The following is a 6000-nucleotide window of genomic DNA, read 5'->3' as shown; positions in this document are numbered from 1 at the left end:
AGTGATTTTCTTCAAACTTGGTAGTTAGCAGTTTTTGGTGATTCCCTAGAGGGGAAATTGAAATTTTTTTTTTATGACCAAAACTAACGGTACCTGCCATATAACGGAAATAGAAAAGGTAATTTTTTCCAAAAACGGCTCTAACGATTTTGATTAAAATTTTTGTGTGTAGTACTTCACATAAGGGCCAACTTTTTAAATAAAAAAAATATTTTTTGTACCGTTATTAACGGTACCTGTCATAGAACGGTTTTTTTCGTTTCTGAATATCTCGTACAAAATTAATCCGATTTAAATGAAAATTTTTATACAAACGTGTGTAAGTAAAGATAATATTAAAATTTTAGAAAATTTTCAAAAAACGCATTTTTGGTTTTTTAAAAAATATTTCAAAATTTTTTTTTGAAAAATCAATTTTTTGAAAACGGATCAATGAAAAATTTTGAAATTTAGTTTTTATGTGTAAATTAATTATTTCTTCAAAATGGCATACCAACTTTTTTTTTGAAAAATGTTAAAAAAAATTTTATATATAAAAAATTATTTTTTTAAAAAACGGCTCCTACAATTTTCAAAATTTTTTTTCTAAAAATACTTTTTTATACGAGAAATAAAATGGCATATTTGTTTTTTTTTTTAAGATATTTTAAAACGGAGTTTTATTAATTATAAAAACAGATTTAATTTTTTTATACTACTTATGAAATTTCTTCAAAATATCAAATTTTAAATTTCTTGAATAAAAAGCTTTAACATTATAGTTACTTTAAGCATAAGAGCAAGTACGTGCGACCCCAGTCGTGCAATTTATTTCTTCAAAAGAAACCCTAATTTTCACTATTTACTAAAATGTTCGTGGTAATTTAGTATATAATGTAATTCGTCGCTCAGAATTTCAAAAAAAAAATAGAACAGAGCAACGTCGGTCGCTCAGACGCGCAGGATTGCCGCTCAGCCGTACAGGGTGTATGTGGCCACCCCATACATTTTCATACGTTCTAATTTAGTTTTGACGCTCAGGATTGACGCTCAGCCGCTCAGACGCAAAGCCGCTCAGTACGTGGCCGTACCCTAAGTCTCTGTTTCAAAAGTTGGTGTCATTTTTCTCTTAACTCAAGTTAAGGCTGATGTCTCTGTTAAAACTAATTCAACATTGCTAAGGTCTTAATTTTTAGAAAAATATTCATTCCTTGTAACTGCGTTTAATGTTCATACATTTTTTTAATGGTCAGATATTATTTTGTCAAGGCTGTTCCGTTTTTCTTACCCGTGCCATTTTTTGACTTTAAAGTCAGTTTTCTTCGTTATGCGTAATAAAAATAAAATTTTATTACTTAAGCGCTATGAAGATAAGAATAATAAACAAAAACATCATTCAGAAGGTTGCCAAAAAAACATACTTATTCTATATTTTGAAACTTCGAAAAACCAGCAGTAAGTATAATTTAAAAATAGTGTTCTTGCTTTGTCTTAAAATGCTAAAAATAAATTTAAAAAAAATTTTTTCGATATATATATTTTTTTGTTTTTTTTAATTTAAAGTGAAGTTATACCAAGTTTTCAAAGTGTCTTCCTCCGTTTTGTGTGCATGATAGAGACAAATACGCAATAAAATGCATGAAAAGTATGACCGTTCAACGCTTAGCTCTTCTATTCCCTTCCATTAATTTTTTAAGACGACCTTTAGAATAAGGCCTTTCAGGCCAATACAAATAAAATTACTTTTTAATATTGCGATTTTATTACACAATTTACCATCTTGCTCGAGCATTTGGTACACCGTTATATCAATAGAAATTTTCAAGTAGCATCACCTTAATTTCTCTAAGCATTATGACAACTTAACTGATAAAAATTAAAAAACCAGCTATCAATTGTCATATTTTCTAAACGTTTTAAGCCACAAAATTTCAAAACACCTAATTTTTTTTTTGACACCATAGAAATAAAAATAAATATGAATCAGACTTTATTTGTCCATCCATCCAATATGAAGCTACATATCTGAGAATGAGAAGCATTGCGCTTAATTGAATTTTCTCTATTTCAGGAAATTCATGCCTGACGATGCGGTTACAATGCATCAAACTCATATCTCCAAAGCTATTTGGTCAACCTGCCTGAATCCTTTCATTTTCAATATATCTCAACTATCATATATATGTTAACATATAAACATATGTGTATGTATGTATAATTCTCTGGCTCACACACAGAGTCAGTCATTATCTGAAATGCTCGGTTGAATTCAAATTGTGTGCAGTTTTTAGATTTTCTCTCTTGTGTGTCTGACGTCCTTGGTTATGTGTTGTTGTTGTTCATGGTGTCTACATATATTATACTTGTATGTGAATGATGATATGGGGAATATGGATCTATGGGGAATGTAGATGAAGTTTTACCCCCATATCCCCCTTCTTCCCCACTAGACCGTCAACAGAACAGAATCGATTAAAATTGGATGTTTTTCAAGAGTACCTACTCAGGATATAGTGCGGTGCAGAGTAAAATAGAGTAGATCTCTAGCCCCAGACCCAACCCTAAGCCAAGCGCTGAGCCAAACGAACAAACATACCTTAACAAATGCCAGCTGATATGGAAACAAAAAAAAAAAAGATTAAATAATGTAAAAAAAAAAAGACCGAAGTAATGCTTTTCTGAAGAATCCTTGGAATCTGGATCGGATTTTTTTCATTCTGTAACTGAAATTGATATGACCGTGTGTTTTATCTCTTTTTTTTTCATTTTACTTAATGCAAGAGCGTATGCTAAATTTATCATGTTGACTTCCAAGAAAATAGAAAAAAAAAAAGAATAATAAAACGAATGAATGACATATTGAGTAAATAAAGGACGTTTAGTAACTGCAGATATCAGAACAAAACAAAATCACTTAAGACTATGGGGCTATTGAACTTTTTGTATTGTTTACGCAAATTAAAAAAAGAGTTTAAAAAGATTCTTGGAATATTTTAAGAATGGGAGAAAATGGATTGCACTATCCAAAAGTAATTTAAGAATACTTGAGCCTTCTTCTAAAGTATGTTGTAACGAAGAAAAAAATAACAAAAATAATAAAAAAATTATTAAAATTATTTTTATTTTAAGTGGAGTGAGTTGAGGTCACTTGAACTTATATTGAACTAAAGTATGTTGTATACTCGTATATTTTGAGTACTTAAGAATGTTTAAATATTTTAAATTGTTATAGGTAATTGAAGTTACAAAAGAATAAAAGTTGAGAATATACTTTTAATTGGTGTGCGTAAAAATACGTCTAAAATTTATGTAACTTTTGGAAAACACAATTTAAAAAAATCAAGCTCAAATAAAAATTCCTCCTATGAAAACGTATTTGTATGACAGAATTTCTTGTTGTATTTTGCACGTCACAAAATATGCAATACAAAATCCAAAATATACCTACTGCAAAAATTTCAAAAAGGATACAAAAAGGACATAAAAATGAATTTAGTCTTTCATTTGGAAAGAAAATGAGTTAGTAGTTAATAGTCAGCAAACAGTTAACTAAATGTGTAAATTAGTTTTGTATGATCACGAAATTTTTCCTGAAATTTTAAAAACTGAAACCTTGGCGATTTGGTCCTGGGTTCCCAAGTTGAGGGGAAAATCACCATTTTTGCCGATTTTCTTAGACGAAAGGGATAAATTAAGGGACGGGGATAAAAAAGGGGAAAAAATATCTAAAAAGGGAAAAATTTAAACTTACAAAAACGTTAGACAAAATCTTTGAACAATGGAATCAAGTGGATTTTTTAATTTGACAGCTCTATTAAAAACTAGGGGTTCACTCCTCAAAATATTTCATTAAGGGAATCTTTACTTTTTTGGGTATATTAAACGAAATTTTCAGCCAGCACCCGCGGCAGTAAAAAAAATAAGAGTAAAAAAAAAATACTTATACATTTTTAAGAAATCGTTGTTAAAAAAGCCTGCCTTAATCGGCATAAATACTCTATGATTTACAAAAATACGTTAAATATAGAAAATAATATTAATTTTTTTTATTAAATTAGCAATGATATTTTCGATTTACCCTCAAAATAAAATTTATGAAGTAGTTCCATACTTCATACATTTTTTTTTTACTGTTTTTTGTTTTGAGCTTCATTTTTGTTAATTTTTTTTATTTACTTATGTCCATTATAAAGTTTTTATTCTTATGAATAAATTAAATACAAAATTAATATGTTTAAAAAAAGATTTAAGTAAAAAAATAAATACTTGCATTTTTTTTTTTTCTGGAAAAAGGGGATTTTTTTTACGAAAAAGGGGAAAAATAAACGTTTTGGTGTTAAAAAAAGGGGATTTTTATTTTGAAAACCTGGGAACCCTGATTGGTCCCAAAAAACTTTTGTCAATATTACATATTTTTTTCCAGATGAAGAAAGGTGGGTTCAGTTTTAAGTCTTAAATTTGTTTTTTGTGAAATATGCCCAAAAAAATGCATTTATTCAGAAAATATGTTCAATAAGCCAGAATATGCATTTGTAACAAAATATGCAAACTTTAAAGCAAATCTATTGAATTCAAGAATTCACTTAATTCCAAGGCCATAAAAAAAAAATATGCATTTGCATAGGAATCCGGGCCCTGGTAATGACTATGTAAATCTTCTTTCTTGATGAAACGGATGTTTTTTTTTATTCTTTAATATTTTAGGTGATTTAACACAGGTTTAGACCATTTTGCTCAAACGTCATTGAAAATTGGTCATCGTATTGGTATTTTTGGCTCTAAAAAGTGATTTCAAAACATCCGAAAAAATATTCCATTTAATTTGGCGGTACATAAAAAAAATTGAGATGAAAAAATTGAAAAAATTCTCTCCTTTGATTCAGATAAATTTTCAATTAAAACATTTTATCGACAGTAATAATATTTACAGAACAGGGACAAAGAGGTCTGGCTTCGTATTCCAATCTCCATCACCTACAGGGGTACTTTTAAGAAATTGACAAACCCTCCAAGAGTATCACTGTTTTGAAAAAGTGCATCTTGGCTTAACTCTTTCATTTAAAATCATTTCCCATGAATTTTAACTTTAAATATCAAAACGACTCTCGATAGAATATATCTTTATTATTAAAATTACATAATTTCTTCTAAGTTCTTACTTAACATTCTCCATTCAAGTTCTATAATTACCAGAAACTATTCCCCATAAACAAACTGAATGAATGAAAATCGGCTTAATAATATTTCAAAATTAACTCAATTCGAAACAACTATACTTCAACTATTCAACTTCAAACTAATCAAATCAAATTGAAAATGCAACTCTAGAAGCTCTCTAGAAATCCTTTACAGTCACTGAGTGTTTGAGAGAGTGTTTCATATCAAAATATTGTATTTAACTATAAGCTACTCACATGTACTTTGGATGCACAAGTTTATATGTTTGTAACCCAATACATTACTTTCGATATTCCACAATAATAATATTAATAATAAAGTCCTCCTTTTATATATTTTATATAAAATACGGTAAATTGAATGAATTGAAAAAAAAATTGTAAATTGAGGATAGTAGTTTATAGCACAATTGGATTTACTACCGCACTTTCATTGCACTTATCAGCGGTTTCGAATCGAGTCCAATTGAATTGAATAAAATCGGAATTGTAAATGTAGGTAATTGTTTTCGAAAACTATACACACACTTACACACAGGATATAGGTATAAAAGGATATTGGAATAATATTGATTGTTTAAAGTATATTTCCACAAGGATAATGCAAATTAAACAACACAATAAATACGCAATCATCATCGACTTTTTGATTTAAATGTTTCCGTTTTATTGGGGAAGGTTCTTTTTTTGTTTGTGTGTTTAATTGACCAGTTATGGTTGCTTTCCTTTTTGTGGTAATGCATTTCCGTTTAAAATATAAAATTTCATATACTCGAATACAAAAACAAACAAAAAACTATTTTTTTTATCCTTTTTTTTTGAATCAACATCGTCCTTACATTGT

Source organism: Episyrphus balteatus, chromosome 2 (genome assembly GCF_945859705.1).
Source record: "Episyrphus balteatus chromosome 2, idEpiBalt1.1, whole genome shotgun sequence".
In the NCBI taxonomy this organism is placed as follows: Eukaryota; Metazoa; Arthropoda; class Insecta; order Diptera; family Syrphidae; genus Episyrphus; species Episyrphus balteatus.
This window is presented reverse-complemented; position numbering follows the sequence as displayed.